The following is a 26,739-nucleotide window of genomic DNA, read 5'->3' on the forward strand; positions in this document are numbered from 1 at the left end:
TGTTTCACCACCCTCCTTTAGAAAAGCTTTTCCTAATATCCAACCTAAACCTCCCCCACTGCAACTTGAGACCATTACTCCTTGTTCTGTCATCTGCTACCACTGAGAACAATCTAGAACAGTCTAGAACAATCCTCTTTGGAACCCCCTTTCAGGTAGTAATCAGACTATTACATTTAATCATGTGGTAAATTATTTAAATTGAAAATTTATAGAATTATAACTTTTTTTGTCAAAGATTGGCTCTTTAGGAAGAAAGAGAGTAACTAAAAGAATCTGTGCTTAGTGGAGGAGTTTCAAAGGACAGAAAAGGAGGGTGAATGTTTAAACGCAAGTCCGAAGTGTTGATTAATTATGGTTTCTATCTGTAGATTTCCTGTTGCTTTTTTTCCCCACTGTGAAAATGTTTTTATTTTTTCAGTCACATATCATAAAGTTTCATTTAATTGTTCTGGAATGTACAGTAAATACCCAAACTTGTTCCCATTAAAGGCCTTGACAAAACTATTGATTTCAGCAGGGTTGAGCACAGGATCAGTATTTACTGTATAGAAGAAATAAGTTGATGATAAAATACCTTCCCTTTAAATCCCCTTGAGACACACTACTAAGTAGTTTGCTGCACATCAAGTGTGGTATCTGAGCTGCATTTAAGCAGGCAAATCTTCCAGGGGTATGTAGCTCAGGCTAAATGAGACTCACACAATGAGACAAATTAAACTCTGGTGTAACTTCAATGAAAATGTACCAATTAACTCTAAAGCTGAAACTGGTTCTTTAACATGAATTCCATTTTTGATATTAAACAAAAAAAAGGAAAAAATGATCCAATAAGTAAATTAGAAAGAGAGAGAGATGAGCCCTGATCTTTCCACACCACATAAGATGCTGCAAGTCTGAAAATCTTGTCTTATCTGACTCAGCCCAATCAAAGGGACAGTTCACATCACTAAGTAAGGATGCTTATGCATTATGGAAACAAACATGGAAAGAACAAATTTTAAGTAAATGTTTAGGAATATTCATAGAAAGTGAATGCTGAACTTGTAAACACAAGTATTCCCACTAGAAACTGAATTCTAAAATCCCATCTTTACTGTAAGCATTTAGCTGAACCAGTGACCTTAAGTTACAAGTAAATTGTTCAGTGTGTGTCCACAAAGCAGCTTTTCTGCCATCCCAACCATTTTCTGTGCAGCTGCACCTACCATGCTGCCTAACATTGTTGGTGTCAGTGCATTCTGGGAAAATCTGGTTTCGGAGTAGCAGCCGTGTTAGTCTGTATACGCAAAAAGAAAAGGAGGACTTGTGGCACCTTAGAGACTAACAAATTTATTTGAGCATAAGCTTTCGTGACCTACAGCTCACTTCATCGGAGCTCATGAAAGCTTATGCTCAAATAAATTTGTTAGTCTCTAAGGTGCCACAAGTACTCCTTTTCTTTTTGGAAAAATCTGGGCAACTATCCCACAGTGCATCGGCAGAGGACAGCGAGCATATAGACAGAGTGATGTGAGCGGCAGATGAGGGAATGCACTCGGGGAGTCCTAATGCACTGAGCTGGGAGGAAGGAGGGGCCGCCAAACCATTAACACAAGCCTGGTAAGGGGGTCCTGTCCACCCTGAACAAAGTAAACAGTCTGCTGAACCAGTTACAGCAAGGCACTTTGTTCTCACTGACGTTCATCTTCTACATTTTGCCTCCAGTAGTTGCTTCTGTGAGAGGGAGAACCAATAAATGCCAATAGGGTTTGTGACACCGGCATGGATTTATTGCGGAACTGGCTGGGAAAGACTTTGTTTTGTTGTTTTCATAGTTAGGTTAAATTGTTTTTTGGGAGTGGCAGTAATTTTAATTATGTCTGCTTGTGGGATGACTGATGATCTAGTTGGCTGGGGCGGAGGATCCATATTTCTGTTTTAGTTGAAGGAGTCAACCAAAAGCTTACTGTCAATATATTCACTCTGCTGTTAGAAGGTGGGCACTCTGCCACTATCCCCACTGCCCCAGCCACGAGCTGGCTCATTGCATTGCCCATATTCTACTACCTTCCATCAAAAATAAGAGGCTTCCAGTGAGCTGGGAGATGTGTGTCTGTGCTCAGCAGTTCTGCTCAGTGCTGAGGGGCTCTAACGGGAAGCTGAATGGCTTCATTATTACAGCTAAACAGCTTCTTTGTGGGGGGGTGCTAAATATTTTTACTGAGATTTGGTGTCTTGCCAACTTCAGCTACTGTTTATATGTTGATTAATTTGTCTTTGGGCTATTGCGTGTTATACTCTGTCATGTTTGATTTTGAAAGTCTAGTGATCAGCTATAACTACTATCAAAGTGTCTCAAAAAAATTCTTTGACTATTTTCTACAGATCTGACCCAGTGTACTAGGAGGCACCATAGGTGACCAAATGCATTGGTATTGCGTCATCTCTTGCGAACTCTTTGGCTTTGTATTAATTGTCAAAAAGGATGCATTTTTCAATTGTGTTAGGTCAATCCGAGTTAGTTGAGCACAACTGAAGAATCCCACTAAAATGCAGGCCGGCACGTTTGAAGCTGTGGTAGCCGTGTGTGTTATAACTTAAAGGGCAGCTTTATCTGCACAGCTTTTGGAATCAGAACTTGCTCAGATTCTAAATCAAAATGGAGCAAATTTTGTGAATGTTCCCAGCTGTATTTAAAATCTCACTGTGATGCAGCTGGTCCAGCAAATGAAGTAGATCCAGCCCCATTTATGCCAGAACAGGTGCTCCCACTTGGCCAATGAAGAGGGCAGGGCAACACCTGGGGTTCTAAAGGAAGAGACATGAGGGGATCTGGTGACTCAGACCTGCTTGAGTGAGGGTGAGGAAGGGCAGATGAGAGGTGTTAGAGGTAGAAGGTGTTTACTTAGGGAAGGCTGAAGGCAAGAAGAGCAGCAGCAGCGGTTTTCTGGATGACATTCCCAAGCCAGAAGGTAGGGTTGAAGGCAGGAGGACTAGAGAATAAGCTTTCATAGAATTACTGGGGACTCTGAAAGGGGAAACTGAGGCAAGCATGCCTTTCATGCTGTGGTCTGCCTCATGAGGATGCCCCAGGTGGGGCTACAATACATCCAATTACATCCATCAAAGAAGGTAAGTGATCAGTTGAGAAGAATAAGGTAGCTGCTCTGTCCTAATAAAAACACTGAGTAGGATCATGAATAGCATGGGCATGTTGTTGTGTAAAATTTTCTCACTTTCTGCACTCCAGTTCTGGCCTGTGTCATCCTTAAGTGTAGACGATTACTAAATTGTGTGGACAAATGGCTGCAGGGGGCTGTAGCTCCATTTCTGAAAAACCCTTTCTGCATGGAGTCCCAACAGGATGGTGCACAGATGAAGGGATCAATGCAGGCAGAGCCCTTTGGTGCCTAACCTGTGACCATCAGACTCCCTTCCAACTGTGCCTTAGTCAGGAGTTGGAGCTGGCTCTCCATGAGTGAGAGACTAGTGCAACAACCCACTGTTCCATCTGGGCTGAGAACTCCATGTAACTAAAATCAATCCTACACCAGTGCCCTCTTGACCACAGGTGTTGGTGACATAGCGAGAGAAAAAGGGGGCATGGCTGGGGCACCTCTGTCCTCAGCTATCAGCCTCATGGAGAAATAACTGCACAATTTCTCTGAGGTTAGAAATTTTCTTCCTTAGTATCTGGAAGATTCCAGGCACAGTCTTCTCTCTAGGGGCTTGACTTTCTCTCTGTTTGGCTTGGCAGCTAGCACATTAACTTCATGCTTCAAGCAGATCCAGGTGATGAAATAACCTAATTACTTTTCTGTTTTAAATAATAAAATTAAAAAGTTCACCTATTTTAATTGCCACCTATCACTAGGCCTCAGTGAGATGGCTTCCCCCACTCATGCAAGCACAACCCCTCTTTCTCATATCTTAACTCCAGCTTTGTGGCAGACCCATAAACTATTTTGAAATCCAATCCATTACAGCAGCACCTAAGTGAATATAAATATCCCAGATCTCAGATACCTTTTACTTGCTATTATTTGCAATTAAAGTCAGTTGCCCTTCTCCCTTCTTTGTCTGGCAAGTGTAGTCTTGTGTGGATAATTAAGTGAGAAGAGATCTGCTAATCACACACCCCATAGTACAATATTTATTGTCAGTGACACATACAGTGGTTTAAAAGTAAAAATACCAAAAGAGAAGGGGGGGAAAGCTTGGGTTTTTTTAACTGTTGCTTCAGAAACACACAGGACCCAATTTTCTGAAGTTTTCATCCATTTACCTCAGCAGAAAAGTGAATAGAACTGCACCCATTTGCACAGTAGAGAATTTGGCCCAGAAAAACTTCCTGTAGTATAGTATATTTTGTTTGTCACCTAATGTGACAAGGTGCAATGTAACACAATACCAATTAATACTTTGCAAGACAAATTATTCTTATTGGAATTGAAATTCTTTCCCCAATAAGTATATACATTTTCCCTCACCCACACAAACACATTCTCCCTAATATATATGTATTGTGACAAAGCTCTGTCCTTGCCTCCGTGGGTCCCGTGGCAGATTTTGCTAGCCTCAGAGGCTCACTGTGACCCTCCACGTAACCCTTCTTTCTCTAGAGACAAGGGTCACAGTCTACTGAGCCATTTTCATCCTAAGCCAGTGACGGAGGTGAGGAGAAGTTATCCTTCCTTGCACAGTCTCTGTTGTCTCCCAGTCTCAGTGATTAATCAGGGGCAAAGGTTGTGGGGGGGAGCCCAGGCCCACCCTCTACTCCAGGCTCCAGCCCAGGGACCCTAATAGTATCAGCTATGGTAGCTGACCTTTTAGAAACATGACATGTACAATTCCCTGGGCTACTTCCCCCACAGCAGCCCTCACTTCCTCAAGCTCCATTTCACCCTTACCTCAGGGCCTCCTTCCTTGTGCCTGATATGGTGTGTACTACTCAGCCTCTCCAACCGCACAACTTCTTCCCACAGCTCCTGACATGCACAGACACCTGATTGACTGGGAGGCTTTTAACTAGTTTCAGCCAGCCCCTGATTGGCTTCAGGTGTCCCAATCAACCCTGCCTTCTGGAAAGTTCTTAATTGGCCCCAGGTGTCTTAATTGACCTGGAGCAGCTGCCATTTCACTTATTCTGGTACCCGGGATTTGTTTAGCCTGGAGCGAATCTCTCTCTCTCTCTCTCCTACTGCTCTCCCATAGCCTTCTAGCTTGGAGGGAGGTGGGAAGCTGCTACTCCTGCTGCTGCTGGGCCCTGAGCTCTCCCTGCTGCTCCAGCTGCTCCCCTGGCTGGGCCAGACACCCCCCGTTCTCTGCTACCTGGCTGCTGGACCCCCCACTCTTGGGTGCTGCTACTGCTCCAACTGCAGCCCTGGGGTGGGGAGGGGGCTGCTAGCCCACTCCCCAGAGAGGAGGAGTGAGGGACCCCAGCCACTGATGTTGTGGATACCACCACCACCACCTGAGAAGGGTCCTTTCTGCCTGCCTGGACCACCACCTGGAGTTCCTGGAGCTGCTGCTGCTCTGGAGTCTGCTGCCTGGAGCTGCTGAAGCCCAAGGAGGAGAAGAAGAGGACCATCTACCAGTGGGGGAGCACCTAGAGCCTTTGCAGACCACCATGGAGGGGGCCTAAGACAGTAATTTTCAAACTGTGCTCTTGTGGTGGGGGTCTTGACTGTGTTACCAGGGACACAGGGGGTGTGGCGTGGAGCTGCCCCCCAATCCATCTGTGTGTCCCCCAAACCCCAATCACTACTACCACCACTGCCCCCTCCACCACCCCCACTGGCTGTATACCATCTGCCTCAGCTCTTGCCTCTGGACTCAGCTGCTTGCTTGGCTTGCCACGCCCTATTTCCACCCTTTGGGCCAGAAGCAGCAGCCAGCTTAAAAAGACTTGTGCAAGTGCACGTGGGCGCATGTGCCCCCCCCCGGACTGCCTACCCCCCAGCTTTGCCCTTTACAACCTGCCCCATTTGCCACTTGTAGCTTTGCCCCCCCTTTTGTCACAGCCCCCCGTACTAGCTTCAGTTTGTTTGCCTGCCCCGCCCATTTCCTTCTGCAGCCTTTGTTTGTTTGCCCCGCCCTAGCCTCTGAAGCTAGCCCCTTGGTTTCCCTGCCCTAACTCCAGACCGCTTAGCCCCTCGCTCCGTGTGCCCATGCCCCCTTCCCATGTGCTTGTGCAATTCCCCATTTCAGTTACAACCCTCTTCACTGCACCCCCAATGTTGCTGTATCCCCCCCTCCCCTAGTGCACCAAGAGGAGCCGGAATTCCACCTTGTGTCGGTGACTGACCCCTAACACCTGATTGCCCCCCGTCCAGTCCACCCCTTTTGGCACCCTTCTCCCCTGCCTGCAGCCTAGCGGGGAGGAGTGGTCGACCTGCTTCCCCTATCCCCTCCTCCTTTTGGTGTCCCCCCTTTCCTCCTTGCTCATGATGGCGGGGGATGAGACGGGTGGGACCCCTCCAGCAGCCCGAGCTCCCCCTCCCCCGCCTAACCCTCCGTCACCCCCCCAAGCTTCTACCTCCGCTGCCAAACCATCTGCCACCGCCCCCGCTGGGACACCAGCAGCGACGGGCACCAGGGTGACCTCCACTGCTGCCACGTCTCTCACCCCCTCAGATTCGGGGGGAGTCTCCCCAGCCGGCGGGAAGGGCCAGGGGAAGAAGAAGGGGAAGGGCCCCGCTAAAAAGACCAGGCCCTCCATGGCAGGGGTTGCCCCCAATGCCCCGGCCCCATCTCCAGCTGGGGCGCCCCTCCCCGCTGTTCCCTCCATCAGCTCTGCAGGTGTCCCTCCCCCGGCCCCCAGAGCATACGCCCAGATGGCGGCAGCCCCCGCACCTGCCGCTACATCGTTTCTCCAGCCCACCGCCTCTGCTACCATCTATAGTGGCCGGGGCCCCTTTCCCACCATGACCAGGAAGCACGGCGTCCGTTGCCTCCTGGTGCCCGCCTCACCCCACGTGTAGACCTATGTGCGGGCATTGGCGAGGGTGGTGGGGCCCACGGCCATTGTGGCGGCCTCCAAAATGTATGGCAAGGTCGTCTTCTTCTTAGCATCGGAGGCCACCGCCCAGGAGGCGGTGGAGAAGGGCCTGGCGGTGGGGGGCGTGTTCGTCCCCTTAGAGCCGCAAGAGGACCTGGGCGTCCGCCTGGTCCTGACCTCCGTCCCTCCCTTTCTCCCCAATGCCGTCCTGTTACCCGCCCTTTCTACCTTGGGGAAGCCCATCTCTGTCATCAGCCCTCTCCCGTTGGGCTGCAAAGACCCCGCCCTCCGTCACGTCCTCTCGTTCCGCCGGCAAGTGCAGCTTCAACTTCCGCCAGCGGCGTGCGACGGAGAGGCACTGGAGGGGTCCTTCCTAGTCCCCTACCAGGGGGCCCATTACCGGGTGCATTATTCCATGGGGGAGGCCCGGTGCTACCTCTGCCGGGCGATGGGGCACGTCTGGAGGGACTGCCCCCTGGCCCGGGAAGGAGGGGCATCCAGGACCCCCGAGCCCCGGCAGGGCACCGGCCCCGTCATCGCCGACGCCCCTGGCTGCCCGGCACCCAAAACCGCCCCTCCTCCTTCCCAGTCCACCATTGCTCCCGCTCAGGCCCAAGGGGCACCTCCCCAACTATGCCCAGACGAGCGGGAGAACCCCGTCCCCGCTGTTTGCAATCTGGCGGGGCCTGTGGAAGAGGGTGCGGCAGGGACACCGCCAAGCATGGGAGAGGGCCCGCCCCAAGGGGAATCTTCCCTCCCTTGTGCCGCCCCACCGTTACTCCCTCGAGTCCCTGAGCCATCGCCTCTGCCCCCTGACACAACCCCTGCTAGCCAGCCCCTGGATGATGCCATGGAGGGCTGGGCCCTAGTCCAGGGGAAGCGGGGCAAGCGGAAGGCTCGAGCTCCGCTCCTCCCATCTGACGCGGAGGCCCCCTGGAAGACCAGGAAGGGGGGCACTGATGTTGAGCCTTCCGCTCTACCCACGGGTGTGTTCCATCCACCAGAGCCGGCTGGGGAAGATGTGGCAGCACTGGAAGGCAGTATCTCCCCTCCACGGGAGTCCCTCCCCTCCAAGACCCCCGAGGCACCATCTGAAACCCCAGTGTGCCCCGAAGCAACCGTCGCGTCAGGTGCCGGTGGGGAGAATCCCGGGGTAGCGGAAAACAACTTCCCATCTATATATGAAGAGATCAAGGCCCTGGGTCTGACCCCGGTCACCCAGGGGGAGGACGACCCTATGCCAGCGGGCCTCAATCTGGGCGACTTCACTCCAGCCCCCCTTTCCCCATGTTCCCTCCCCCTAACCGTTGCTTCTGCTCCCACCTCCGAGGAGCCCCTGGACTCCTCCATCAACCCGGCTGCAGAGGGCACCCCGCTGAGAGCCGCCGAGCCAGTTGAGGCGACGGCCAGTGCCACGCGGCTGAAACCTGAGCCACCAGGGGCATCCCTCGCTGGTGAGGAGCATTCGACCTCTTTCCCGGGAGAGGACCCTACAAAAGAAAGTCCACCTCCTGATGCCGTGGCTGCCAAATCCACCAGAGAGCTTGCGCCCGGCATCAGTGAAAGCCCTCTCCCGACCCAGACTCTCACCTCTACCCCTGCCCCTGCCCTTATCCCGCCCACCTCCCGAGATATTATTGCCACCCCTGGGACTGTCTCCTTCCCCTTTCCAACAGATGACTCCCAGGGAGTGGCCTTTGTGTTTACCCGTCCCGACCCACCAGGGGCTGCTATCCACCCTCCGCCGCCCCCTATACCCTATGCCCCCTGTACCAAGGGCCCCGTCGGGGAGTAACCAGACCATAACCCCAGCCCCCCATGCGCTGCGAGAGGAGTTGCGGGAGTTTCTAGAAGACGTCCGTGGCTCCCGCAACAAAGTCCAGCTTGCCCTCCAGCGATGGGGGGACTTTAATCAAATCCTCCGGGCCGCAAGGGCCCTCATGGGGGAGGGGAAAAGGACCGGAAGGCAGGGCGCCGCGGCCTACCAGCGGGTCCGCCACTTCCGTGACTCCTTACTCACCTACGGGGTGGGTCACGGACTGCTGCGCGGCCCGCCGGGAGCCACGAGCGTCCCTGCCGGTGAGGATCCCCCCCAGCCCTCCTCATGGCACCCTTTACCATCGCAACATTGAACACCCGTGGCTGTAGGATGTGTCTCCGCAGGTCCCAGGTGCTCCCATTCCTTCGAGAGGGGAGGTACTTTGTGGTTTTCCTGCAGGAGACCCATACGGATCCGACCGCCGAAGACAGCTGGCGGCTGGATTGGGGGGACAGGGTCTACTTTAGCCACCTCACAGTTCGTACAGCTGGAGTGGCGACCCTGTTCTCCCCCGACCTACGGCCCGAGGTGCTGGGGGTCGCCGAGATTGTGCCGGGTCGCCTGCTGCACCTCCGGGTCCGCATGGAGGGGCTGGTAGTCAACCTCGTCAACATCTGTGCCCCAGCAGCGAGCCCAGAGCGGCTGCAATTCTATCAGCAAGCGTCCGCCTTCCTCGGCACCTTGGATCCTCAGGAATGCCTGGTCCTGGGAGGGCACTTTAACATCACCCTTGAGGAGCGGGACCGCTCGGGGACCGAGCAGAGCCCGGCTGCCGTTGCCATCCTCCAGGAGATAGTCGAACACCACTCCCTGGTGGACGTCTGGTGCGACCACCACCCGGATGACACTTCCACGTTCACCTTTGTCCGGGTGGAGGCCCATCGGTCGCGCCACTCCCGGTTGGACCGCATTTATTTATCACGCTTTCATCTTTCACGAGTCCACTCCTCCAGCATCTGGCCGGCCCCATTTTCTTACCATCATATAGCCACCGTGACAGCCTCCCTCTGCGCGGAGAGGCCGGGGCCGACCTATTGGCATTTTAACAACAGCTTGCTGGAGGATGCAGGGTTCATGGCATCCTTCCGGGAGTTCTGGCTGGCCTGGCGAGGGCAGCGGCATGCCTTTCCCTCGGCGCGGCAGTGGTGGGACCTACGGAAGGTGTGCACCAAGCTCTTCTGCCGCGACTACACCCGGGATGCCAGCTGACGGAGGGATGCGGCGATAGAGCAGTTGGAACGGGATGTCTTAGAGCTGGAGAGGCGTCTGGCCGCCAGCCCCGAGGATCCACCCCTCTGCGGAGCGTGCCGGGAGAAGCGGGAGGAGCTCCGGACCCTCGAGGACCATCGGGCCCGGGGTGCCTTTGTTCGATCCCGCATCCGGTCTCCTTCGGGAGATGGATCGCGGCTCCCGCTTCTTCTACACCCTGGAGAAAAAGAGCGGGGCTAAAAAACATGTCATCTGCCTACTGGCAGAAGATGGCACCCCCCTCACAGATCCGGTGGAGATGTGCGGGAGGGCGAGAGCCTTCTACGCAAGCCTTTTCTCCCTGGATCCGACCGATCCTAACGCTTGCAGAGTGCTGTGGGTGGAGCTCCCGACAGTCAGCGCGGGCGACCGAGACCAGCTAGAGTTGCCTCTCACTCTGGCCGAGTTCTCGGAAGCCCTCCGTCGCATGCCCACCAATAAATCTCCGGGCATGGAGGGGCTGACCATGGAGTTCTACCGCGTGTTCTGGGATGGCCTGGGCCGAGACCTAGTCACCGTCTGGGCTGAGTCTTTGCAGAGCGGGGTCCTTCCTCTTTCATGCAGGCGAGCCGTGCTGGCCTTATTGCCAAAGAAGGGGGATCCCCGCGATTTACGAAATTGGCATCCCGTCTCGCTCCTCAGCACAGACTACAAAGTTGTGGCAAAAGCCATCTCGCTGTGACTAGGGTCCGTGCTGGCGGACGTGGTCCACCCAGACCAGACTTACACCCGTCCCAGGCCGCAGCATCTTCAACAACCTATATCTGGTCTGGGACCTATTGGAACTTGGGTGTAGGGATGGTCTGTCGTTCCCCCTCCTGTCCTTAGATCAGGAGAAGGCATTCGACAGGGTGGATCACGGGTATCTTCCGAGCACTCTGCAGGCGTTTGGCTTCGGACCCAGGTTTGTGCATTTTCTCCAGGTACTGTACGATTCCGCAGAGTGTCTGGTCAGGCTCAACTGGACCCTGACCGAACCGGTCAGCTTCGGGCGAGTACGGCAGGTGTGCCCCCTCTCAGGCCAGCTGTACGCTCTGGCGATCGAGCCCTTCCTCTGTCTCCTCTGAAGGAGGTTGACAGGGTTGGTGCTGCGGGAGCCGGAGCTGCGGCTGGTCCTGTCGGCGTACGCTGATGATGTGCTCCTCATGGTCCAGGACCCGGGTGACTTGGCGCGGGTGGAGGCTTGCCAGGCCATCTATTCGGCAGCCTCCTCCGCGCGGGTCAACTGGGTGAAGAGCTCTGGCTTGGTGGTAGGGGACTGGTGGCAGGCGAGCTCCCTCCCACCCATGCTTCAGGCCATCCGGTGGAGCACGGGTCCGCTGCTCTATCTGGGCGTTTACCTTTCTGCCACGCATCCCTCTCCACCGGAGAACTGGCAAAATTTAGAGGGCGGGGTGATAGAGCGGCTCCGGAAATGGACAGGACTACTCCGGTGCCTCTCCCTTCGAGGGAGAGCACTGGTAATTAATCAACTAGTCCTGTCCATGCTCTGGTACCGGCTCAACACCCTGGTCCCTGCCCTGGGTTTCCTGGCCAACCTCCGGACATTGATTCTGGAGTTCTTTTGGTCAGGACTGCACTGGGTCCCTGCAGGGGTTCTTCATCTACCCCTGGAGGAGGGAGGGCAGGGCCTGAAATGTCCGCTTACTCAGGTCCATGTCTTCCACTTCCAGGCCTGCAGAGGCTCCTTTATGGTGCAGGTAGTCCGGTGTGGAGCATATTGGCGCACGCCTTCCTGCGCCGCTTCCGAGGGCTCCGATACGACCGGCAGCTCCTTTATCTCCAGCCGAGAGGCCTTCCGCGAGGCCTCTCTGGGCTGCCGCTCTTCTACCAGGACCTCCTCCAGACCTGGAAACTCTTTACAACGACCAGGTCCGTGGCGGCCACCGAGGGGACAGATCTCCTTGCAGAGCCCCTGCTACACAACCCCCAGCTCCGTGTGCAGGTGGCGGAGTCCCGCTCGGTGTACCAGAGGTTGGTCCTGGCAGAGGTCACAAGAGTCGGAGACCTCCTGGACTGTGACTGGGGAAACTGGCTGGATCCCCTGACGCTCGCTCAGCGCATGGGGCTTTCCAGACCTTTTACTTCCCGGCGCATACTTCAGGAGGTGAAGGCCACTTAGCCGTCCGCTGCTCGGGTTCATCTCGACCGGATCCTGCACGAGGGCATGCCCCACCCACCCGTTACCCCAGGCCCGCCGGACCTTTTAATTGGACCCCTGCCCCGTGGACCCAACCGACCCCTTCACCCCTTCACTAGAAGCCGGCTGCACGAGATGCAGCCGGTCTGCTTCCAAACTGCGCCAAGAAAACATCTCTACACGCTCGTGCTCCACACCCTTCACGCCCGCACCCTCGTGTCCCGCCCCGATACAAAATGGCGGGACCTCCTGCCACCTTTGGAGGGTGAGGAGCCCCGGTGGGCCAGCCTATACTCCCCTTAGTCCCGAGACCCACCAGGGATGTCAGTTGGCGGCTCCTTCACGGAGCCGTGAGCACAGGCGTGTACTTGGCGCATGTTCACCTCAATCCCAGACACCTGCCCCTTTTGCGGCATGAGGGAAACCCTGGCATATATATACCTGGAGTGTGCCAGGCTGCAGCCCCTATTCCAGCTCCTCACCAATATTTTATTACGCTTTTGGTTGCACTTTTCCCCTCACCTTCTTATTTATGCACTCCCTATCCGTGGCCCCACAAAGTCACGGGATCTCCTGGTCAACCTCCTCCTGGCCCTAGCTAAAATGGCCATCTATAAAACCAGAGTGAGGAGGTTGGCCGATGGAGTCCCCTGTGACTGTGGGGCCTATTTCCGATCCTCGGTCTGTTCACGTATCTGGGCAGAGTTCCTCTGGGCAGTGTCCTCTGACTCCCTTGACGCCTTTGAGGAGCAGTGGGCGCTGTCCAGGCTTCTCTGCTCATTGTCCCCGTCCGGTTCCCTTCGTTTGACCCTTAAACCACACCCCGTCCCTGTTATTTCATTAGTTGTCCCCCAAAATTAATTGGAATCTAGGTCCTGTGGATCCCCTTTCTAGGCTGGGGGGGATCCTTTATCACTTCCCGGATCCCAATAATACTACTCTTCCATAGCCATCTGGCCTTGCCGTGCCACAGTATTTTATATTATATATATTATATGACTTAGCATATGATAGCCCATCCATCAAGCACCAAAAGAGACTACTGGTAGAGAACTTCTCAGTAACATTTCTATGTTATGGAAAGAAATTGATTCTCTACCAGTAGTCTCTTTTTGGTGCTTGATGGATGGGCTGTCATATGCTAAGTCTTTATACAGTATTTGCAGTATCAAACATCTTGCTCTTATCTTCAGTTCAGTTTTTTATCAAATTAACAAGGGAATATCAAATTAACATGGGAAAGATGCACAAATCTGTAAGACACAGTTGATACTAAAATCCCAGTACACTTCTCTTCTTGGCCCTGTGTTTTTATTGATTTTTTAAACAATCCCATTGTTTGCAGGTTGCCAGTGTTTCATATTTCATCTGGTCTTGCTTTCAGTGCTTAGGAGAGTTTCCAGGTTTTCACAAAACTCTCCTTGCAATCAAATTAGATGTTAAAACAGGGGTGGGAGAACTTTTTGGCCGGAGGGCAACATCAGGGTATGGAAATTGTGTGGCGGGCCATGAATGCTCATGAAATTGAGGGAAGGGGTGTGGGATAGGATGAGGGCTCCAGATGGGGGTTCAGGCTGTGGGGTGGGGCCAGAAATGAGAAGTTCAGGTACAGGAGGGGGCTCGGGGTGGAGCTGGAGAGGTTGGGGTGCAGGAGGGTGCTCGGGGTGGGGCCGAGGGGTTCGGAGGGTGGGAGGGGGATCAGGGATGGGGCAGGCTGTTGAGGCATAGGGGAGGGAGGGGAGGGCTCTGGCTGGGGGTGTGGGCTCTGGGGTGGGGCTGGGGATGAGGGGCTTGGGGTACAAGAGGGGGCTCTGGGCTGGGAGTCTGGGACCGAGGCGTTTGCAGGGTGGGAGGGGATCGGGGCAGGAGATTGGGGCGTGGGGGGGAGGTGGTCTCAGGGGTGCAGGCTCCAGATGGCGTGGCCAGGTGGCTCTCTGCACTGCCACATCTGTAGGCGCCACTCCTGCAGCTCCCATTGACCGGGAACTGTGGCCAATGGGAGCTGCGGGGACGGCGCTAGTGGACAGGGCAGCATGCAGAGACACCTGGCCATGCCACCGCATACTACATAGGAGCTGGAGGGGGGGTCATGCTGGCTGCTTCCTGGGAGCCGCGTGGAGTGGGGCAAGCCCCTGACCCTGCTCCCCAGCTGGAGCTGAGGGCCGGATTAAATGGTCTGATGGGCTGGATGTGGCCTGCGGGCCATAGTTTGCCCACCCCTGTGTTAAAAGGTGGTGCTTTTAGGGGGGAGAGATGGGAGTTGTTTTGGGGCTAAGGGAGGCAAATTGGGCTCATGGGGTCTGAGGGAATTTAGAGTAAAATTTTCACCTCCTACACTCACTCCCATGGGCTTTTTGTGGGAATTTACATATATGTATTTGTCCTCCATGCAACCTGACTGCTGGCCTACATGAAAGTTTTAGCCATTGTATCCATGTATTTTGAAGACTCAATTTTTTTCCAAAACAAAATTTTGTCAAAATTGACATATTCCTGAAGTTTTGATAGTATGTTTTCCCAACAGAATGTTTTTGACCGATCTATTTGATCCTGTTCTGTCTGGCTCCAGACTTGGGCATGATGCAGCGACTCGTCTAGACTTGCAGGTTGGTGATCTCCTCCTTGGAAAGGACAAAGTTCAGGTGTCCATGCTGTTTCTTTGAGATCTGTCTGCAGCCTAGGAACTATACCATTGTCCTTGAGGATTTGTTGACTTGTCTGAAGACTCTAGCTGGTGTAGAAAGTTTTGTGTGGGCCTATTCTTTCCTTTCTGAGGGTACATCTACACTGTGAAATTAGGTCGAATTTATAGAAGTTGGTTTTGTAGAAAGCGTTTTTATACAGTTGAGTGTGTGTGTCCCCACACAAATGCTCTAAGTGCATGTAGTCGGCAGACTGTGTCCACAGTACCGAGGCAACCATCGACTTCCGGAGCTTTGCACTGTGCATAACTATCCCACAGTTCCCGCAGTCTCCACCGCACATTTGAATTCTGGGTAGACATCCCAGTCTGATGGGGATAAAACATTGTCATGGGTAGTTCTGGGTACATATCATCAGGCCCCTGTTCCCTCCCTCCCTCCGTAAAAGCAAGGGCAGACAATCGTTTTGCGCCTTTTTTCTTGAGTTACCCGTGCAGATGCCATACCACGGCAAGCGTGGAGCCCACTCAGCTAACCATCACCGTATGTCTCCTGGGTGCTGGCAGACGTGGTACTACATTGCTTCACAGCAGCAGTTTATTGCCTTTTGGCAGCAGACAGTGCAGTATGACTGGTAGCCGTCGTCGACGTAGTCCTGGGTGCTCTTTTAACCAGGTGCCTGGGCAAACATGGGAGTGAATCAGTCAGGTCATTTTCCTTATTTCGTCTCATGGCGATTGAGTCCTACCGGCAGTGCACTGTCTTTTAATCTGCAGCCAGGGGAAGATGATGGCCAGCAGTCATACTGCACCGTCTTCTGCCGAGCACCCAGGAGGTGACAATGGCTAGCGGTCGTACTGCACAGTCTGCTGCCAGCAAGATGTATAAAGATAGATGAAGTGGCTCAAAACAAAAAATAGACCTGATTTGTTTTGTATTCATTTTCTCCTCCCTCCCTCCCTCTGTGAAATCAATGGCCTGCTAAACCCAGTTTTGAGTTCTATCCTTGAGGTTTTGAGTTCTATCCTTGAGGCGGCCATTCAGTTTCTTGCAAAGCCACCCTCTTTGTTGATTTTAATTCCCTGTAAGCCAACCCTGTAAGCCATGTCATCAATCGCCCCTCCCTCCATCAGGGCAACAGTAGACAATCATTCCGCGCCTTTTTTCTGTGCAGACACCATACCACGGCAAGCATGGAGCCCGCTCAGATCACTTTGGCAATTAGGAGCACATTAAACACCACACGCATTATCCAGCAGTATATGCAGCACCAGAACCTGGCAAAGCAAAACCGGGCGAGTAGGCAACGTCAGCGCAGTTACGAGAGTGATGAGGACAAGGACACAGACTTCTCTCAAACCACGTGCCCTGGCAATGTGGGCATCATGGTGCTAATGGGGCAGGCTCATGCGGTGGAACACCAATTCTGGGCCCAGGAAACAAGCACAGACTGGTGGGATCGCATAGTGTTGCAGGTCTGGGATGATTCCCAGTGGCTGCGAAACTTTCGCATGCGTAAGGGCACTTTCATGGAACTTTGTGAATTGCTTTCCCCTGCCCTGAGGCGCAAGAATACCAAGATGAGAGCATCCCTCACAGTTGAGAAGCGAGTGGCAATAGCCCTGTGGAAGCTTGCAATGCCAGACAGCTACCAGTCAGTCAGGAATCAATTTGGACTGGGCAAATCTACTGTGGGGGCTGCTGTGATGCAAATAGCCAATGCAATCAAAGATCTGCTGATATCAAGGGTAGTGCCCTGGGAAATGTGCAGGTCATAGTGGATGGCTTTGCTGCAATGGGATTCCCTAACTGTGGTGGGGCCATAGATGGAATCCATATCCCTATCTTGGCACCAGAGCACCAAGGCAGCGAGTACATAAACTGCAAGGGGTACTTTTCGATAGTGCTGCAAGCACTGGTGGATCGCAAGGGACGTTTCAACCACATCAATGTGGGATGGCCGGGAAACGTACATGACGCTCGCATCTTCAGGAACTCTGGTCTGTTTCAAAAGCTGCAGGAAGGGACTTTCTTCCCAGACCAGAAAATAACCATTGGGGATGTTGAAATGCCTATAGTTATCCTTGGGGACCAAGCCTACCCCTTAATGCCATGGCTCATGAAGACATACATAGGCAGCCTGCAGAGTAGTCAGGAACTGTTCAACTGCAGGCTGAGCAAGTGCAGAATGGTGGTAGAATGTGCATTTGAACATTTAAAAGTGTGCTGGCGCAGTTTACTGACTCAGTTAGACCTCAGTGAAACCAATATTCCCACTGTTATTATTGCTTGCTGTGCGCTCCACAATATCTGTGAGAGTAAGGGGGAGACATTTATGGTGGGGTGGGAGGTTGAGGCAAATCGCTTGGCTGCTGGTTACGCACAGCCAGACACCAGGGCGGTTAGAAGAGCATAGGAGGGTGCGGTGCACATCAGAGAAGCTTTGAAAACCAGTTTCGTGACTGGCCAGGCTAAGGTGGGAAAGTTCTGTTTGTTTCTCCTTGATGAAACCCCCCGCCCCTTGGTTCTACTTCCCTGTCAGCTAACCACCCTCCCCACCTCCCTTTGATCACTGCTTGCAGGGGCAATAAAGTCATTGTTGCTTCACATTCATGCATTCTTTATTAATTCATCACACAAATAGGGGGATAATTACCAAGGTAGCCCAGGAGGGGTGGTGGAGGAGGGAAGGACAAGGCCACACAGCACTTTAAAAGTTTAAAACTTTAAAACTTATTGAATGCCAGCCTTCTGTTACTTGGGCAATCCTCTGGGGTGGAGAGGCTGGGTGGCCGGAGGGCCCCCCACCGCGTTCTTGGGCGTCTGGGTGAGGAGGCTATGGAACTTGGGGAGGAGGGCGGTTGGTTACACAGGGGCTGTAGCGGCGGTCTGTGCTCCTGCTGCCTTTCCTGCAGCTCAACCAAAGGCTGGAGCATATCAGTTTGATCCTCCAGCAGCCTCAGCATTGAATCTTGCCTCCTCTCATCATGCTGCCACCACCTTTCAGCTTCAGCCCTCTCTTCATCCTGCCACTTACTCTCTTCAGCCTGCCGCCTCTCCTCCCGGTCATTTTGTGCTTTCCTGCACTCTGACATTGTCTGCCTCCATGCGTTTGTCTGTGCTCTGTCAGTGTGAGAGGACAGCATGAGCTCAGAGAACATTTCATTGTGAGTGCGGTTTTTTTGCCTTCTAATCTTCGCTAGTCTCTGGGAAGGAGAAGATCCTGTGATCCTTGAAACACGTGCAGCTGGTGGAGAAAAAAAAAGGGACAGTGGTATTTAAAAAGACACATTTTATAGAACAATGGGTACATTCTTTCACGGTAAACCTTGCGACCTTGTAACGAAAGCACATGTGCTATGTATGTAAAGTTAACAGCATTTTACCTCCCCCAACCACGTGGCTAACAGCGGGGAACATTTCTGTTCAGCCAAATGCAAACAGCCCAGCAAGAACGGGCACCTCTGAATGTCCCCTTAAGAAAAGCACCCTATTTCAACTAGGTGACCATGAATGATATCACTCTCCTGAGGATAACACAGAGAGATAAAGAACGGATGTTGTTTGAACGCCAGCAAATATACACTGCAATGCTTTGTTCTACAATGATTCCCGAGTACGTGCTACTGGCCTGGAGTGGTAAAGTGTCCTACCATGGTGGATGGAATAATGCTGTCCTCCCCAGAAACCTTTTGCAAAGGCTTTGGGAATATATCCAGGAGAGCCATGAATGCCAGGGCAAATTAATCATTAAACATGCTGGCTTTTAAACCTTGTATAGTATTTTAAAAGGTACACTCACCAGAGGATCCGGGAGACAGCCTTGGGTGGGTTCGGGGTGGGGGGTACTGGCTCCAGGTCCACGGTGAGAAACAGTTCCTGGCTGTCGGGAAAACCGGTTTCTCCATTTGTTTGCTGTGAGCTATCTACAACCTCATCATCATCATCTTCCTCGTCCCCAAAACCTGCTTCCATGTTGCCTCCATCTCCGTTGAAGGAGTCAAACAAGGCTGGGGTAGTGGTGGCTGAACCCCCTAAAATGGCATGCAGCTCATCATAGAAGCGGCATGTTTGGGGCTCTGACCTGGAGCGGCCATTCGCCTCTCTGGTTTTCTGGTAGGCTTGCCTCAGCTCCTTAAGTTTCATGCGGCACTGCTTCAGGTCTCTGTTATGGCCTCTGTCCTTCATGCCCTGGGAGATATGGACAAATGTTTTGGCATTTTGAAAACTGTAACGTAGTTCTGATATCACAGATTCCTGTCCCCATACAGCAATCAGATCCCATACCTCCCGTTTGGTCCATGCTGGAGCTCTTTTGAGATTCTGGGACTCCATCATGGTCACCTCTGCTGATGAGCTCTGCATGGTCACCTGCAGCTTGCCACACTGGCCAAACAGGAAATTGAAATTCAAAAGTTTGCGGGCCTTTTCATGTCTACCTGGTCAGTGCATCTGAGTTGAGAGTGCTGTCCAGAGCGGTCACAATGGAATACCGTCTAATTGCATCCACAGTACCCCAAATTCAACCCAGCAAAACCGATTTCAGCACTAATCCCCTTGTCGGGGGTGGAGTAAGGAAATCGATTTTAAGAGCCCTTTAAGTCGAAAAAAAGGGCTTTGTCATGTGGACGGGTGCAGGGTTAAATCGATTTAATGCTGCTAAATTCGACCTCAACATCTAGTGTACATGTACTGAAAGCGTTGTTTTCTGTTATCTGTTCCAAAAGAGATTGTCCCTGTTTTTTATAGGAATCTGCAAGGTTCTATTCTATCATCACTCCTGTTCATCTTGTATGTGACTCAACAATGGAGATGGTATAATGCTTTGAGCTGATTTATTTCATCAGTTTGTGAGTGACCTACACACCTCTGTGTCTCATTTGCATCCAATTCAGATGGTTCAGTGTCCTTGCTTTCCCAATATGTAGCTGAGATTGGCTGTAGGAGTGAGGCAGAGGCAGGCATAACGGTCTGGATTCTCTCTTCTGTTAAAGCTGCTATGTCTTAACTATTTAAGATCACGGACTGGACAGGCACCTGGCGGCCTCAGGACTGGGGAAATGCAAAGGTGGTTTAAAGCCATTTTTACCCCTCAACACAGATGTGTATTGTACCCTTCCTCCCACTGCCTAGTGCTACCTTCTAGGTACAAGTTGCGTGGCTCCCTGGCCATATTTTCAAAATGCCCTTAAAACAAGACTCAGCTTTTCAAGGGGACCTTTATTTATTCTAGGAATTCAAATCCTTTTCTTTAGGAGCTCCTTGTAGACCGCGGCCACAGCAGTGCCCAGCTACAAGCCAGCCTCGTCTTTCAAAAGCAATAGCAGCAGCAGTGCACACTCTGAACACTCCAGCCCCTGAAAGGGCTCACTCACCATGTACCTGTCCTATTCTTAATGGAGCAGATTCCATTTCTCTTATTACATAATGTATATCACCATTAACCAAAGCAACAGTAAACAAATATTCAAGAGTATTATTAAATATAAACCATATGAACATACTTCTAAAACATCTATTCTAGGTCCTTCACACTGATAGTGCTGGTGAACCTATGTGAAGAGGGAGTACAGCTCCATTATCAATACTTTCTTGCACAGGTGTAATTACCTATTAGGGTTTTACGATGGCCATTGTGGTATCTGAACACTTAGAGCTAAGGGGCTTCCTCTGTCTCCTCGTTCATCTAGTTCACGTACACTGGGGCAGCCGCAATTTGGCCTTTAATTCTATTCCTATGATTGCAACCCTTACATCACAATACGACAGACGGATAGAGACCATGGACAAGCAAGGCAAGGTCACCCTGGACAAAATAATGTGTTTTTTATTACCCCTAAATACTGCTGCTCCCATATTGAAACAGACTGTACTATTAGCAATAATTATCTACAGTCCTATTTTTTCTATTGAATTCTGAATTTTGGGGGACAACTTCTGCTTAATTACAACCACATAACTTGGACTGCGCAACTGTAACTGAGAGCAGAATTTGGCCCTTCTAACTTTCCATGTATCTTTGAATAACTCACTATAATTATTATGATCACCTTGCTAGTTGCAGGCCATGTCTTTCTGCAACTACAGTTTATAGTTGAGAAGGATTAGTTAGAACTATGTCTACAAGGCAGTCTGGTAACATGCGATTTCTTTTGAAGGTTTCTGTATTTGGACGGCCAAATTCTCTGAGATCTGTGAACAGAGTGTTTGGTCACTCGTTGAATCAGGTGAGAAGCATCAACAAATGGAAGTGAGCTGTGTTATGTACCCTCAGTCCTCATTAAAACAGACTTATTGGTAGAGATGTGGGGACCCGAGCCAGCCTAATGCCCTACCGAAAGCACACCGATCAGAGCTGGGTAACTCAGACACAGAAAAATATCAAGCAAATTCATACAACTTAAATCTGGAAAAGGCAAACAAGAATACTCTTGCAGTGGCTATTGTAGCCTTAACTATAGTTCTTGGTTACTTTAACCAATTATCAACCCCAAGGTGAGGGGTTTTCATCTACTGTAATCTTTGAGAGTTTAGCCCCTAAGGTCAACTACAGTGGAGAGGTTATCAAAAGAAGAGGGACCCCATGCTGCACAACAGAGACTACATACTGCTCTTTCTATAAAAATTACTTTTATTAACCATCAAAACAATACACTCACTGCAATCTGGTAAAGGAGAGAGAGACCAATACAGAATGCATAATATTTGCATTACTCACACCCTGCTCTGTGGAAAAACTGGATGTGTTAGTCCTCATCCTCACCATCATCAGTGGTTGTCATCCTGGCATCTTCCCCACCACCACACAAAGGCCAGGATACAACTTTTATAATGTGTTAGTGATGCCTACTGGGGTTCAAACATTCATGAAGATTTTAACACTTTTTTTCTTCCTTGAACTTTCACACCTGACTACTTTGGGGTGCCCTGTTTTTGATAGGTTAACTTGTTAGTTTCCCTTACATTCATTAGCATTTGTCACCTTATAACCATAATAACAGGTAGTTAAGGATGTCTCTACCATTTCACCTCTGCTACCAATGGTCATTTTGTGGTGTCTATTGTCTACTCAGACATTATTCAAACCGAGCAACTTTCAAAACATCAGCATATCACAACACAAACACAAGTTCAGAAGATTTATTACTTATGCTAACTTATCCTAAGGCCTAATTTGGCTAAACTAAATATCTTACAGGCCTGGGGTCTGTAGGTCCTATGTTGCAACATTAATTAATACTTATAGTTCACCTCTATATCCTAAATATACCTGATACTTTTTATCCTTAGCTACACTGTACACTGGCTGCTCTTCAGCAAAATGCTTAGACATGCTTAACTTTAAGCATGTACTTTCAGTCCATCCCCCTTCAGAAAAACACTTAAGCACGTGCTCAAATATAAGTATGTGCTTAAGTGTTTTTCTGAAGAGGGATGGACTGACAGTACTTGCTTAAAGTTAAGCATGTCTAAGCATTTTGCTGAAGTTCCATGGACTTCAATTGAACTTCAGCATGTGCTTAAATATTTGCTAATTGATGCCAAAATGATGATGATTATCAAGGCCAAATGACCTTAGGCGCTGTTCCATCATTATTAGTGTTACTTGTGTTGTGGTAGCACCTAGAGGCCCTATCAAGGTTCAGAGTTCGATGTTGTTTAAACATAACATTATAGTAGTTCCTGCCCAAGAGATGTTAGTCTTATATTTGTTTCTTAATATGTGTTATGTAAACATTATAAAAATGACTGAAATGAAAATAATATCCCATTTATTTAGGGTTCTTTAGCTAGTTGAACTCTAAGTTATCTTACAAACACTGGGGCCATGTTCATGCCTCATCCTGGGCCATATATACTTCATCTTGCCCATGGAGCACCCATGTAGGGTAATTAGAATGTAGGGTAGGGTAGAATTAGAATGTAGGATAATTAAGGTAATTAGGGCATGAAGATGGGTAGAGCATGGTTTGGATTTTCAAAAGCCCATGTGATTTAAGTCCTAATGGAAGAGTATTTCATGAAGAAAGCTAGGTGTTCCTCAACTATTTAGATAATAAATTAGCCACCTTTATAGGACCAGGTTTCAGTACAGCCACACCTCTGATTATGACTCATGTTCTGAGACAATGGAATTTAACCCCAAGCAAGAGTTTGTGCACAAAGAATTTGTAAGGGAAATTCTGCAGCAAAGCACTCTCTCAGATACTCAGCTGTTAGAGGTCTCCGTACCTCTATTGATGGCAATAACTGATGTCAGACAGGGAAATAATAAAGGACTATCAAACAATGAGGCAGTGCTGAGGGAACTAGTCTGGCTATGGTTTGCTAAGAGGAAGTCATTGTGGCAACCAGGTAAAATTTAGTCTTAATTTAAACCTATCTATTTCTATGGCTTGTTTTTAACTTGATCAGTCTTTTTTTATTGTTTTGTGATCTAGTGAATGGCTGCTTTTAGTCAACAAGACTGGTTCTTGCAAGCCTCTTCTATTCCCAATGCAATTGAAACAGCAGGGGGCTTGTTAGGTAGCCAGAATGTAGTTACCCAGGAACTGGCCAGGACAGTGATGCTCATCCCATTCGTTCTGTGGAAAATGATCAGCTTTTGTGTGACCCTGAGTAGTCAGAATTTTTGTTCCTTATAAGTAGCTTACTCATGAGACAAATGAAAGGGTGTATGGAACAGGGTGGCCTGCCCCTTTAAGGGCCGGAAGCCATTGGGCCACTTCGTGCTGTTCATTTAGCCCTGCCCTGCTACATCTGTGCTGGGGTGTGGGATTTAAGAGGAAGAAAGCCCAGTGGTTAGTCTGGCTGGGGAGGAGAGTGGATGGGCTGACTGAGAAGGAAAGCCTTACCATTGAGTACTGGCTGGGGAAGGAGAACGGTAGCCTGCTTTGGTGTGAGATGAGAAGCTGGGCTCAAAATAGGAACTAGCTGAGGGTTGCCCTGACATAGATGATTGGAATCCAGGAGCTGGCAGTGAGACAGGTTGCTGAGAGCCTGCCCTTAGGGAAGGGGGCTGAAAGCTGAGTCTAGTGGGACTGAAAACTTTTGTGTTGATGTTGTTTCGAACTTGGGCTAGGAGACTCCAGAAAGTATTGAACTCTCTGAAGTGCCTTGGCTCAAGGGCCAAGTCACCCCCATGGCTAAAATAGGCCAAATATTGTTGTATGCAAACTCAGATTGGGTACCACATGCTGGGTGTTATTGCGAGGGGGTGCTCTGAAACATCCCCATCCTCTTCCAAAACAAAAGTCTTCCTGGCAGGGAGCAGGTAGCGCTCATCTATTGTTTCTGCTTTTACATTTAACTCACTGTTTACTTTGTAAGAGGGCCTGAGGTGCAAAATTCTCATCCAGACTTTAAACACACCAGTGTTTGGATGTGAGTTTTTGGGCTAGGCCCATCTTTCTTCCATATGTTACACACACCTAAGCATTTCCAGATGTAGCATCAATTCTAGACTATGGTAAAGAATGTAAATGGCTGTACAAAGAACATACAATAAATATGGTCCTACCAGCTGAAATGTTTACTTGATTCAGATGTGGCAAGTTGATATGGACCTATTTTATTCACTACTTAATGTTACTGTTATTTATATAGTGTTATGGGTATGCATGGTGCACTGGTGCCTTATAAATTTAAAAAAGACAATATCCCTGCTCCTTTAAGTTTACAATCCTGTAACAATTTCCTGTATTCCTGGGAACTGAAGACTCAATTAAACATCAAGCTGTCCAAAGGAATACAGGAAATTGTTAACTCTTTATAAAATATGTCTTCCTGGTAGTCTTTTAATCAAGGCAGAGCTCCATCCCAGTTATAACAGGGCTTTTAGCTTAACTTGTTGGGTTTTTCCTCTTGCTCCTCTTATTGTAACCAATGTACCTTCAACTTCAAAAACAAAGCCTCAAGAAGAAAAATGTCTGATAGTCTGTGATTTTGTTGCTGGAACAGCTGATTGCTGTGCAAAATACTATTATCCTGCAATGAATGACAAAGAATAGGTTAAAAACTGCTAAGCATTTAGAGAGTTTTAAGGTAATCTTTTACAAAAGAGATGAATTACAAAGCTCTTTGAAATCATAGTACAATAGCCCTTCTATCAGCATACTGTAACTGAGTCCTATAATGAAGGTGTAATTAGGTTATATGTATTCATATGTTTAACAGCATTAAGACAAGTATAATTATAGCATGTGTTTAACCTCAATTTGAAAAGAGTTTGAAATATATTTGGTGAAGGCAGTAACTGGCAGACAGCTTTTGTTACTGGTTGGCCTCTTTCTCTTGTTTATGCAACAGAGTAAGAATACAAATTCCAAAAACTTTATCTTGCAGGAAAAATTGCTAACTTCATTTCAAAAGAAGTAGTACCATTCAACATATGGGGCGGGGGGGGAAGCGCTATGGAAATCACAAGCTAAAGAATTCTGCCACCAACCAGTTCATATATGCAAATGATTAAACTTCAGCATACAAACAGCCTTCACTCTGTCCCTAGGTTTGTTACTATTTTAGAGCCTTATTCTAACTTCCACTGAAGTAATAGTAATTTTTCCTTTTACTCTACTGGGATTTGAATCAAGCCATTTTATGCCCCTTTTAACATTTTCTGAATGGGGATAATTGAATGCATATTATTTGTTCTGCAGTAACAGATTAATGGTTCAATACAACCTGAACAATTCCTGATTTTAATTTAATGGACCTGCTGTAAATTATGTTTAATCTGTATTCATAGCATAGTCTCTAATTATATTACTCAATTAGATGTACAGTATATGGAACTATTTTGCCCAGTAGGAAAAGATTGCCATTTTGATGTGCTTGTATTGTTTCAGGATGGGTGCTAAAGACAATCTTAGACTACATAATAATTGTTAAGGTACTTAGGATTATGTGGATTGTTTGATTTATTCATAAAGATATTGAAGTTTTTGTGTAGAGCTCTGAGAGATAGCTGCTGATATGTCATGGACAAATAAGGTCCATTTCCATTTTGTAATTATTGAGAGTGTTTTTACCACTCAGAGTTAAGGTTATTTCCTTGCTGTTCATGGACAGTGTTTCTGTTTAGGGGGCGGTGTGTTTGGAAGTACCCTTGTTTATAATTATGATGTCTAGCTCCTGCTGCTTTTATGTGAAAAGCTCTGCACTCTGTCTGGTGAAAGCAGGGCATACAATATTTTATACTGATTTTGATATAATTTAACTAGTTATCTTGTCCTGCAACCAACCAGCCCAGCGCTCCAACCCCTCAGAGTATGTCTTCATTGTAGAAGTAACTTGGGTGATTGGCACCTGGATATGAGCACCCAAGTTAGCCTAGCTTGGGTGTGAGCAGCCACACTGCAAAGCCAAACCTGAGTTACTGTGTTCTCACGGGGCTGCGCTTCCCTCTGTGTCTTGCCATGATGTCTGGGGGCATATTCCATGGTTTTCTGTGCGATAGTAAACTGAGTGGCCGTATGATTCTTTCTCAGTGGGAGAACATGTCTGTCCTTCTGAGCCCCAGGGGGATTGTGGAAAGAGACTGGAGGACTAGCACCACTATAGTAGCCTAACCTCCATCCTCTCTGCAAAGTGGGCAGATTACCAGATTGACTGAAAGCAGTACCCAGGCTTTAGCCCAAGGGCCACATCTGGGTGGGGAAATTGTATGCAGGGCCATGAATGTAGGGCAGGGGTTGGGGTGCGGGTGGGAATGCAGGGTGTGGGAGGGGGTGTGGTGTGCAGGAAGGGGCTCAGGGCAAGGGATTGGGGTGCAGGATGTAGGAGGGGGCTCAGGGCAGGGGGTTAGGGTGCAGAAGGGAGTTCAAGGCAGGGGGTTAGGGGGATCAGGGCAGGGGGCTGGTGCAGGAGCACCGCTCACCTCAAGTGGCTTCAGGGTGGCAGCGCACGC

At 49.7% G+C, this 26,739-nt stretch overlaps 1 long non-coding RNA gene across 2 annotated transcripts; it reads left to right on the forward strand.

Moving 5' to 3' along the window:
• Nucleotides 1–2,828: 2,828 nt before the first annotated feature.
• LOC122460664 lies at nt 2,829–25,511 on the forward strand. 2 transcript variants are annotated; one of them, XR_006282116.1, is made up of 4 exons: nt 2,829–2,954; nt 19,581–19,681; nt 20,087–20,209; nt 25,176–25,511. It is a non-coding gene; the product is annotated as an uncharacterized LOC122460664 (long non-coding RNA). The 2 variants fall into 2 exon arrangements; XR_006282117.1 differs by having other exon boundaries at nt 19,581–19,646.
• Nucleotides 25,512–26,739: the final 1,228 nt, after the last annotated feature.

This window comes from Dermochelys coriacea, chromosome 6, assembly GCF_009764565.3.
Source record: "Dermochelys coriacea isolate rDerCor1 chromosome 6, rDerCor1.pri.v4, whole genome shotgun sequence".
In the NCBI taxonomy this organism is placed as follows: Eukaryota; Metazoa; Chordata; order Testudines; family Dermochelyidae; genus Dermochelys; species Dermochelys coriacea.